Raw genomic sequence first — 12,999 nt, 5'->3', positions numbered from 1 at the left:
CACTAAAATATAGCCCTCAATGTTTCTAAGTAAAATAACCAATTTGTTGCTAATCATTCAGCAAATAGATGAACTGAGCAGTTCCCCATACACACTGTACATCCCCCTCATAGATTCGGGATACCACACCCATACATCAGCATATAAAATCACTGGCAGCAGAACAGCAAAACATTCGTGTTGCAATGGGTCATTCTACAGAGATCAATGGATGCCATCGTGGTCCTGTAATAGGATGCCACCATGCCACAAGTCAGTTACTGAAACTTCTTCCCTTCTAGTTATTCCACCATCCACTGTGAGTGGTATTATTGAATGTGGAAGGGTTTAGGAACAGAAACCCAGCCACAGAGTGTGGTACCAAGTAAAGTTACAGAGTCACCAAAGGCTGAGGAGCATAGTGCATAAAAGTTCCAAACCTCCTCTGACAATAACATCAGCATCAAAACTGGGCCAGGAGATTCATGGCATGGTTTCCATGGCCGAGCAGCTACATAGATGCCTAACATTACCAAGCACAATGTATTGGATGGAGTGGTGTACAGCACACCACCACTCGACGCTGGAGCAGTGGGAATGTGTTCTATCTGGCAGTTTGATGGACGAGTCTGGATTTGGTGAATTCCAGGAGAACGTAACCCGCCCGACTGCATTATGCCAACTGTAAAGTTTGGTGGAGGATAATGCTATTGGGTTGTTTTTTTTAGGGGTTGGCCTAGATCTCTTAGTTCCAGTGAATGGAAATCTTAATATTACAGCATACCAAGACATTTTGGACATTTGCATGCTTCCAACTTTGTTGGGAACATTTTAGAGAACGTTCTTTTCTGTTCCAGCATGACTGTACCCAGTGCACAAAGCAAGGTCCATAAAGACATGGTTGGGTGAGTTTGGAGTGGAAGAACTTGACTAGTTTGCACAGAGCCCTGACCTAAAACCCATCAAACACCTTTAGGAGGAATCAGAATGAGGTTGGGAGTTAAACTCTCTCGTTCAACATCATTATCTGACCTCACAAATGCTCTTCTGGATGAATGGGCAAAGCTTCCCACAAACACACTGCAAAATCTTGTAGAAAGCCATCCCAGAGGAGTGGAAGATGTTTTAGCTGCAAAGGGGGAAACAAATCCATATTGCTACCTGTGGATTTACAATGGGATGTCACAAAAGCTCCAGTAGGTGTAATGTGTAGGTGTCCCAAAACTGGTGTATATAATTCGATCCTTCAATTGAGAAAAACCAGATAACATGCTGAAGCGTGCTGCGTGTGCTGAGGACCACTCGGTATTGTGGACATGTCCGCAGCTCTGCGGATTCTCCTATGACTTCCATGGTCTGCACTTTCCCACTGTACCTTTAAATGTTTACCAGGCACTAAATCCCATAGGACCCAGAACCACTTAGAAACCTCACCTGCTTAATGAAGCTTAATACAATGCTAAACGATTATTACATACCAAAGCTGCTGCTGGCTTTCATGTTCACTTTAATCAATGCACTTAAAGGGAATCTGCAGTTTAAGATGTCATGTTTCTAGTTTCTTCTGCATTGCTGTAAAGTAATGCCAGCTTGGATGAAATTCACAATTTCCCCAGAATCTTAGCTTGAGAATGCCATTATTCTTCTAATAGGTGTTGAGCCTGGTAGAGCTATAGGCAGATGCCAATCAGCTATACAACCAGGGCCATGGGAATACACAGATCCTGAAATTACAAGCCCCCCCATTAACTTACATATAACCCCACATCTTGAAGAAATGTTTCCAGAGGATGAGATCTTCTTCATACAATATCCAATGATATATAGCACAATGGCTTTCTGCATAAATCCCACAGAATAATCCTCTGTGTACCTTCATTTGATATTGGAGGCATCTGGTGGAACAGAAGGGCACACCCAGATTCTATGGGTGTCATATTTTTACACGGCCATAATAAAGTAGTTTGCATTAAAGAGGACCCGTCACCTCTGCTGTTTTAGTACCTACTGGCATTCCCCATGTGATAACAGGTCTGGAGCTTCTATTCTTATGACTCTATGATGTGCCATTCCTTTATTATTCCTGCTAGAAGTTATGAATGAATTGCTAACAGTTTGCAAGGATGGTCAAGATGGGTGTTACCAGTTGGAGGGGTGTCTCTGCACAGTTCACCAACACTATCCAATCAGTGCTGCTGGTGCCAGGTAGCCTCCTGACTCTTCTCCGACAGCGGATATTGGCAGAGATAAGGATCAAGCATGCTGGATTTTAATGTCTGATTATTTTATTAGGGGTTTCACTCTGGTAGACAGAGGGGGTGGACACACGCTAGATAATGCACCCGGGACTGGGCATCCGTGTTTCCCTGCAACCGGCCTGCTTTGTGTTATACTGAGAACTTAAAGTTCTGCAGAGACAAAAACCACCTGGTGACCCGGGCATTCCTGTCTTTGGCCTGGCTCATCCACTTGAGAGGGGAATGGTCGGTCACCAGGCGGAACTTTCTCCCCAGCAAATAGTAGCGGAGAGACTCGAGTGCCCACTTGACAGCCAGGCATTCTCTCTCCACTATACTGTACCTGGCTGGGGTAAGCTTGCGGCTTAGGAAGACAACGGGATGCTCATCTCGGTTGACTTCCTGAGACAGTACAGCACCGAGGCCTACTTCGGAGGCATCCGTTTGTACCACAAACTCCCTCTTGAAGTCGGGCGTCACCAAAACTGGTGACCCACACAGGGCCGACTTCAAAGCGGCAAAAGCCTCTTCAGCCCGATCATTCCAGCGAACCATCACTATTTTCGGCCCTTCAAGAGCCCTGGGCGCGGGTAGAGTAGCAAAGTGAGGAACAAACCTCATGTAATAGCCCACCATTCCCAGCAATGACTTTATTTGCCTAGTGGTGACAGGTCGGGGCCAATACTGTATCACCTCTATTTTGTTCACTTGGGGTTTGATGACTTCACGCCCAATGACATACCCCAGGTACTTAGTCTCTTCTAACCCTATCGCACATTTTTCTGGGTTAGCGATTAGGCCAGCTTTTTCCGAAGGGAGTCCACTACAACCTGCACTTTGGGTTAGGTGACTTTCACAGTCGGTACTGTGGATGACAATATCGTCCAGGTAAGCCGATGTAAACTGCCTCCCACCATCATAGATCTTTTGCTTTAGGATTCTCCAAAGGTTCTCAATAGGATTGAGGTCAGGGGAGGATGGAGGCCACACCATGACTTTCTCTCCTTTTATCCCCAAAGCAGCCATTGATGCAGAGGTATTCTTTGCAGCATGAAATGGTGCATTGTCATGCATGAAGATGATTTTATTACGGAAAACATAGTTTTTCCTTTTGTACCAGGGAAGAAAGTGGTCAGTCAGAAACTCCACATACTTTGCAGAGGTCATCTTTACACCTTCGGGGACCCTAAAGGGGCCGACCAGCTCTCTTCCCATGATTCCGGCCCAAAACATGACTCCACCACCGCCTTGCTGACGTTGCAGCCTTATTGGAACAGGGTGTCCGTTCACCAACCATCCACTACTCCATCCATCTGGACCATCCAACGTTGGACGGCACTCATCAGTGAACAGGACTGTTTGAAAATGAGTCTTCATGTATTTTTCTGCCCAATGCATTGGTTAGTGGTGGCCGAATAGAAAGTTTATGCGCAGGACTCTACACCTTGATGTCTGTGTGGGACTCCAAATATCTGTTTGCTGCTATGTAATGGTATTTTAGCAGCTGCTCTCTTGATCCGATGCATGGATCTGGCAGAAATCTTCTTCAATTGTGCCCTTATCTGCACAAACCCGTCTGTGCTCTGAATCAGCCACAAATCTCTTAATAGTGCGATGATCACGCTTAAGTTTTCGTGAAATATCTAATGTTTTCATATCTCGTCCAAGGCATTAAACTATTTCTCTCTTTTCGGCAGCAGAGAGATCCTTTTTCTTCATCATATTGCTTGAAAATGGTGCTCTACTTAATAATGTGGAACACCCTCCTTTAGTAGTTTTTCCTTAAATTAGGCTCTACTGCCAATCTAATTATCACAGGTGTCCGAGATTGTTTTCAGTGATCAAAAGAGCCCTGAGACACACTGCCATTTATGAGTTAAATTGGAAAACAAAATATTTAATCTTTGTGGAACTTAAATAGAATTTGCATAATAATTTGGAACAGGGTGTATATTTATACAGCCCCTCAGGCGTGATGAAGGCAGTTTTCTTTTTGGCAGCCTCTGTTAAGGGCACCTGCCAGTAACCTTTCGTGAGGTCCAAAACAGAAAAATACTGGGCTTGTCCTAACCTCTCGATGAGCTCATCCACTCAGGGCATGGGATGCGCATCGAATTTGGAAACCTCGTTTAGTTTTCGAAAGTTGTTACCAAACTGCAACGTCCCGTCCGGCTTGGGTATCAATACTATAGGACTGGCCCACTCACTTTTTGACTCCTCAATGACATCTAGCTACAACATTAGCTGCACCTCCTCCGACACGGCTTGTCGCCGAGCCTCGGCTACATGGTATGGTTTTAATCTGACTTTTGCCTGAGTCTCAGTGACAATGTCATGCTGGATTATGGAAGTGCATCTAGGCAGGTCCGAGAGAACACATCCGTGTTCCGACTAACGAACTCCCTGGCCTCCTGAGTCTGTTTAGAGGAGAGGCTGCCAGCAATTTTTACTGTGGCAGCCGCCTCTCTTGCATCAGACAGAGGGGCCGGTACATCTTCTTCTAGAAAACCCGGCCGTGGGCGGTCATCTGTACAGGTTTCCCTATCTTTCCACGGGTTGAGTAAATTCACATGGTAAACCTGCTCCAGCTTTAGCCGCCCTGGCTGGTGTACCTTGTAGTTTACATCTTCAATTTTCTCTAGTACCTCGTAGGGCCCCTGCCACCTAGCCAGGAACTTACTGTCCACGGTTGGCACCATAACCAAAACCCAATCGCCCGGGTTAAACATCTGGACCTGAGCCTGCCGATTATAGACCCGACTCTGGGCTCGCTGATCTGCCTCCATAGGCTCCCCAACAAGAGGCAACACTGTCTCTATCCGATCTTGCATGTGGGTAACGTACTCATTGACACTTGTGGAGTGGGTTGTTCCCATGCCTCTTTGGCCACGTCCAAGAGACCGCGAGGGTGTCTGCCATATAGCATTTCGAAGGGTGAGAACCCAGTAGAGGTCTGGGGTACCTCTCGCACTGCGAACATGAGATAGGGCAGAAGGAGCTCCCAGTCCTTTCCATCTTTAGACACTACATTTTTCCAATTTTTTTTTAATGTTTGGTTAAACCATTCTACCAGACCGTCCGTTTGCGGATGGTAAACGGACATCCGTAGTTGTATTATGTGCAGCAACTTACAGAGTTTCCTCATCACCTTGGACATAAAAGGGGTCCCTTGGTCATTCAGAACCTCTTTAGGTAGTCCTACTCGGGAAAACATCTCCAATAACTCCTTAGCTATGAGTTTGGCCGAGGTATGTCGCAGTGGCACCGCCTCCGAGTACCGAGTGGCGTAGTCTAGAATGACTAAGATGTGTTGATGCCCTCTGGCGGACTTCGGTACTGGGCCTATGAGGTCCATACCTATTCGGTCAAACGGTACTTCGATAATCGGGAGAGGTACTAGGGGACTACGGAAATGTGGCTCGGGGCTAGTTATCTGGCAGGTCAGGCAAGTCTTACAAAACTCTTCCACTTCTTTGAATATGCTGGGCCAGTAAAACCGCAGTAGAATACGATCCTGAGTTTTCTGCAGCCCCAGGCGACCCCTGAGAACGTGTTGGTGGGCTAGATCTAACACAAGCTTGCGATAAGCCTTGGGGACCACCAACTGTTTAATAGGCTCATCTTGTAGTTGGTTTACCCGATACAACATATCCTGATGAACCACAAAATGGGTAAACACTGACTCTGCCCCAGCTTGTTGTGGTTCACCATCTACTATTAACATATTTTCCCAGGCGCGGGATAGAGTTGGGTCCCGACGTTGGGCGGTACCAAAATTATCCAGGGTGGTGGGATAGTCTCCCTGGATGCACATGACCCTGACTTTCCGGCCAGTATACTTCACTGACCGTACCAGTGGAGCCCTTACTAGTGACACCAGACTCCCTGAGTCCAGCAGAGCCTCTGCTGGAGTGTCTCCTACCTCCACCTGGCACAGGTGGTTTACAGTTTTTGGGGTACCGGTGGCACACAGCTTCCTGGAATATAACGACTGACGGTAGCCATAGTTAGTATCCATGGGTTTCATCTGATGGGGACAGTCAGCTCTTACATGGCCTGGTTCCTAACACCGCCAGAAGACTATCGGAGCCAGGTCCTTAGATGGAACACCCCGGGTGGGTTTGGTTGGTTCAAGTCACCGGGTCTGGGATGGAGATTTACGGGGTTTGACTGCCCCCCTCCCAAAAACACCCCCTGTAACAGTCTTAATAGCCTTGTAGCACTCCACCAGGTTCACCATTTCTAGGGCGTTGCCAGGAGACACCTGGCCGATCCAGTGCTGAAGAGGGGGTGGTAGAGCCCTCCAGACTCAGCACATCAGGCTGTAGACACTTTTGTAAGAGGTGGAGTAAGTCATAATACTGGGTCCACGCAGGCTCAGCCTACTTAAACCCCCACTGATATACCCACTGGGCCCAGACCAACACATTCACCCCCAATCTTGCCAAAATCACACCCTTTACTTTTTGGTAGTCGGCTGCTTGATCGTCCGGCAAGTCAAAATACACCCGCTGGGAATCGGACTCCAGGAATGGAGCGACGACCTCAGCCCACTGGTCACGGGGTAGCTTTTCCCTGATGGCCACTTTCTCGTACATTGCCAGGTAGGTTTCGATGTTGTGTGCGGGGGTCATATTAGGAATCGCGGCACGGACTGCTTTCCGGGCATTGTGGACGCTCGGAGTAGCTCCTGCTGTCTGCAAAGCCATCACGTGTTGTAGCAGCAACTGGTTAGTATCCTGCTGCTGCTTATTTGCCTCGCGTTGCAGCAGGTTTATCTCTCGCTGCTGCAGATTAGCCTCCATGAGGGCCTTCACAACAGCCTCCATTTTGTCGTGGGGCACTGGTTGTAATACAGCTGGTTTAATGTACGACATACAACTGTGCCTGAAAAATGCAGAAACCAAAAATATCAGCGTTCACGCCACCCTCACTGCTCTTGACCGCATTCTCCACCAATTGTGGGGTTTTGCTCTGGTAGACAGGATTAGCGGATGCAGTATAGAGGCAACAACAAGTTCTTTGGATCAAACAGTTCATTGTTTTATTCACACTTTAGGCAAGCGACAAAACAAGCAAAAAGTCACCTTGCGGTGTTGGTGGTGATTCACACCAAGTGGCAATTCTGCCTCAAAGAGTCCTTGACCATAGCAGCAACAACCTGTTTTTATGCCAAACAGGTAGCAAGCCTTCATCCAGACACAAGGCTCCCAGGTCCCAACACAGAGACATCTCTGCTGAGCCTAGCTGCCTATTTAAGTACAGCCAGGTGCTGCCAAAACCTGGACCGGCACTTAAACTCCAGTCCGGTAGTTGACCTCACCTGGCTGGAAATCAGCCCAGCCGCTCATGCTGGGAGGAAAATACCTGCCTTGCCAGGCACAACCCCTCCCTGTGTCACAAGGGACATAAGCCACTGCCAGAGGAGACTGGCATCTTCTTTCCCATTCACTACATATGAATGCTCACCAGACCTGAGCGTGCATATGTATGGGAGTACCCGGAGGGACATGTCATGTGTATGGTCTGCTTAATGCACAGATGCGGCAGGAAAAACAAAAATCACAGAATGAAGTGGCCTAAATGGGAGGAAGTGCTCAAAACCCCAAACACTATAGCGTGTTTATACCCGGGGGGGAAAAGGGGGGGCAATCCCTTCGCATGTGATCCGTGGACCACATGCAGCACAAAAATATCCTACACAAGATGGAATAATGTGTGGGTGAGAATATAAAAATCTATAAATCACTGCAAAAGGTGCACCACAATAATATGCTACTGACAATACCGGACCAACCCTCACGCTGATGTTAAAAAATTAGACTTTGGCCCATATATTCCAGTCAGAAACATATCGGAGCCCAAGGCACCCCGTCAAGGTATCTCAGTGTGACATGGGTCCTACTGCTAACCTACCTACAGTGTGTGAACACAGTCCGATAGGTGCTGAGGACCGACTCACAGTCAAACTACCACATACCTCCATAGTAGGATCACTAATACAATGGGAGGGTAGGAGGAGGCTGCGAGCCCCACCTATAACAGGCCATGTGACACAGGCTACCAGGTGCACAGAATGTTACCAACGATAAACTATGGCACATTCCATATATATCAAGAAAAAAAATCACAGAATGAAGTGGCCTAAATGGGAGGAAGTGCTCAAAACCCCAAATACTGTAGCGTGTTTATACCCGGGGGAGCAATCCCTCCGCATGTGATCAGTTGCTAACGGCATTCCCTAGCAAAAATGCATACAATGGAGAATGTCGGCAGCGGACCACATGCACCACGAAAACATCCTACACAAGATGGAATAATGTGTGGATGAGAATATAAAAATCCAGGGGCGGAGCCTAGCTGAAGACTGTGTTGGACGCATGAGCCTGTAGCTCCTTCACAAGTGCGGCTCAAAACCACCATAATAGCGTACTGACTAGCCTCAGATATGGTCAGAACGGGTAAAGACCATCCAGGGGACCGTGCAAGCAACTCGAAGTGGGCAACAAATCAGCCGGACATACAAAACTGCTGGAAAAAGCTTACCGTTAGAGACATGCCCAAGATGGCGCCGGATGCTGCTAGCGCTGGACACCTGGACAGAGACAGTGAAGGAGGTGAGTCTGCACTGGCTCCCATAACTAAAACCTTCCTCAAGAAAACACTCCTCCAAGCTATGAGGCCAGTGTTAGAGGAGTTAGCAGACATAAAAACAGATCTGCGACAGATGGTCTGGAGAGTAGAAATATTGGAAACAGCGCAGACCTCCGTTGTAGCCCATTCAGAGGCAGTAGCTGAACGCTCATCACAACATGCTGACTACATCAATAAAGCCCTACTTCTTATAGAAGATCAAGAAAACCGTAGTCGGAGGAAAAATTTGAGAATAAATGGTCTGAGCAATTCGCTCCAGGATCCTTACAGAAAGTAGCAATGGAGATTTTCAGCAATCTACTGGGCCAAGAAAGAGCGGCGTCAATAGGTATTGAGCGCATACACAGGGCGCTGCGCCCTAAGCCCCAGCAGGGATTGCCGTCGCGGGATATTATATGTGGCTTACTTTCCTATGTAGAAAAAATATTTGTAAACTGGGATTATTTAAAACGTAACCTTTACTAGGTCATTTAAAATAATATGTCACACTAGGTGAGAGACGACAAAGACAACAAAAATTTCCTCCGCTGCATCAATTCATATTCATATTCCGTTCCGAAATAGTAAAAAGAAAAGATGGGTGGATCTCACCTCGTCTGGGCGGGGTCCAACTGTGAAGGATGGTCCTGGCGATGGTCTAACCACGGACCAATGTGACCAGGTGCTGTTGTGGTATTGGCACGATGTATATCCTGGAAGGCCCTATTATGGCTTTTCTGCCTGCCTAGGGGGATAGGGACTCAAGCCTGCCTACCACAATGGAGCACCTGCCCCGACAGGGGCGACCCCACACCGAGCCTTTCCCTCAGTATGGGTCTATAAACCTAATAAGCCCTAATTATAACGCCCTACATGCCATGTTTCTGTCACTTCTGGACATCATCAGGGGACTCCGTATGTATATTCCAGGGCAACTACAAGTAAAAGTTATAAACAGACACTCAATACAGGTCACCAATTATTGAGCACCGCACGCAAAGTGGCTGGTTAACAGCCACACTTTACTTACTCAGAATCAAGGTGAGTTTGGCCTCGTATTCTTTGGACAAGGTAAAAGATGGCTCTTGTCCTCACTGATGCAGGGGAAGTGTCCCTTGTCAGTCCATGTCTCACCCAACATAACAGTAGTTTGGGTGAGCATTGAATGGTCGTTAGCCGCCTCCTCTTATACCTCTACCTCCGATGTGTGTACGCCCCTCGTGATCATTTGACTCACCTGTCCAGGTATCGTGGAACACATGTATTTCAACGTGGAACGCACGCCGCTCGCGTGCGTTCCACCGGACCGGAAGTCAGCGTCACATGATGCGGCTAAACCGGAAGTGAGGTCGGAGCCTAAGTCAGAGCGTTGCCGTTGCATAGCAACTGCTAGGCTCATGACGCTTGGCCTCCGTAGCAGGCACCTGATACCTTGCCTGTCATTTTCATAAATGCACAATCGCATTACAGATATAAATTGGCATGACCACCATGCACAAGCTCCTCCCCTTTCGAACACTGACCGATTCTTAGACCAGAAATCCTGAGCATGATCATATTGTAATGCTATATTTTAGGTGAATCCACCATCGCGTCCTTTGCGCTCATGGTTTAAAAGGTGACAGCATTAGAACTGGGGGTCATTATCCAGTCAAAAAAGCCCACTCTTTATCAATTGGACTATATAAAATATATCCACCATCATAACCCATATGCTCAGGTAGTACAGCATCTAGTCTGAGGGTCATTCTGAACACTTATGGGGAGGGGGAGAGGGGAGGGAAGAGGGGAATGGAAGCCGCCGTTGGTGGATTCCCTCTCTGTTATTTACAGTCTTGTCCATCATCCCATCCTATGCGTCCATATATTGGGCACACACGATGAGAGGAGGGACACGGCAAATATCCCTTCATGATTGTTGAGCTTTGAATGTAGGTCACAAAAAACAGCAAAAGTTTTGCTGTTCGTTTAACCCAAATGGATGGACTGTTTTGAGATAGAAGATCCATTTAGCCTCGCATTGCAGGATCCTTCTATCAAGATCACCTCCTCTGGTGCCAGGTTTAATTTTTTCAATTCCAGAGAAGGATAGACAGTCCGGTCTCCCTCCATGTTTGGTGTTAACGTGACGTGCCACCGATGTGTCAACTTTACTTTCCTATGTAGACACCTCACAAATATTATCAGCAGCAAGAGAAAAACAACCAATTCAGTATGTAGACTCTGATCTGCAATTCTATCAAGATATTGCGCCGGTAACCCTGGCTAAACGAAGGTTACTTCGGCCATTATTGGAGGTGCTGAGATCGAAAAATATTAAGTACACATGGCTCTTTCCGTTCGGCCTAGCTGTCTGGATAAAGGGTAGGAGGCTTACGGTTCAAATGCCAGATGATATGGATAGACTCTGGAATGTATTAGAAATCTCTCTAATACCTATCCCTTCCTGGTTGTCAATGTTAGAGGAACAAGATCTTCTACAGCTCCCAAAGATGGAACCATGGAAAGATCCGCGTGGGCGACATTCATCGAGATCCATCTAAGACAACGCACTCAATTACCTGAAGGACTAAGTCATATCAAGTTTTGCCATCCTGTGTTCCAGCTTCATTGGAAGAAGCTTAGGAGTCATGAGCTGCTCGTGACAGTAAATGACATTCAGTCTAAGTTGTATGCACAAGCGCAATAGGCACACAGTGCTGATTTTCTGGTTCAGTTTAATAGTTTAACCATCCATTCTCACTACTGCTCTTTTATCCCCTACCAGGCGATTCCAATCTTTATATTAAGTGATGTAGTCAAGCATTATAGAGGCTGTATCATCGGTCTTACAGGTTACCACCTTATGCATCTTTATTTACCAGGTTTCTTTCGCTTTCTCCAACCTGTAGCCGTTCTCATAGGTGGTGTAGGGCACACGACATGTCTAGGTTTACCTGTTAACCCCAACCCTCCCCCCTCCCCATCCTCATTTTCATGTCTGGGTGTCGGTGGAAGGGAGCTATCATTTGTTGCAGGTGTGCCTTAACAGGCAAGACACACCTCATTACCTTTCTCTGGGCTTAGGCCTGTATTATCCTCTCGTTAAGATAACATATCTCTTAGGTAGTGTGTGTTCACTGACAGTTCATTAGCTGTAAAGTACTAATTTGTTGTCTTTGTCTTGTTTGTCTAAAGTCTAAATCCTCATCTGTTGTTCCATTCCCCCCCCCACCTCCTGCCCACCTCACCTGTCCATCCCACTTGCCTTTACCAGTAATCTCTGTTAGTGACTCCTGACATACGCAGCTTGTCTAGTCTTGCTTCATACTATCCCCTAGAAATTCTGAGCCTGTGTTGGGCCATCTGACGCAGGGTTACAATGACAGACATAGTCGTCACTACCTTCAATATAAAGGGTCTAAACTCTCCTAACGAAAGGAATAATGCAGTCTTTCTGTTGTGCAAATAAAAAACTAACATTGCCTTCTTGTAGGAAACCCATTTTAGAAAAGGCAATATTCCAAAAATGCCAAACTGTCACTTCAATCAATGGTTCCACAGTTGCCAGGAAACCTTGCGTACGAAAGGGGTATCAACGGCAATCCACAAGGATGTCCCTTTTCAGGTATCTCAACAATATTCTGACACTAAAGGTAGGGTTCTCTTCCTTAAAGGCTCTATTGCTTCTAACACATATACTCTAGCTAATATATATGCCCCAAACACTAATCAGATAACCTGGTTAATACAAGTATTGGAGACCCTAAAGTTATTCGCCGAAGGTCAATTTATCTTGGGGGGGGGGGGGGGGGGGTGACCTAAATCTAGTACTAAACCCCTTACTAGACTTCTCCTCTCAACGCTCCCAACAAACGCAGAAAGGGATAGGCAAACTACATACCAAACTTCAGGAAATGGGTCTAGTTGATGCATGGAGGCAGTTACACCCCCTTTCCAGGGATTACACATTTAGATCAGCAACGCATAACTCGTTTCAAAGACTGGACCATATATTGGTCTCTAAGGCTGTTCTAATGCAAACCTGTAAAGCGTCCATAGGGAACTTCACTATCTCGGACCATGCCCCTTGCCACATCACTGTTTCCATGAAACAATTATCCAAGGGAGACTGGTCATGGAGACTCAACAAATCTCTCCTGACTCTGAT

This window comes from Bufo bufo, chromosome 3 (genome assembly GCF_905171765.1).
Source record: "Bufo bufo chromosome 3, aBufBuf1.1, whole genome shotgun sequence".
NCBI lineage: Eukaryota > Metazoa > Chordata > Amphibia > Anura > Bufonidae > Bufo > Bufo bufo.
The sequence above is the reverse complement of the archived record's forward strand: the minus strand, read 5'-3'. Positions refer to the sequence as shown.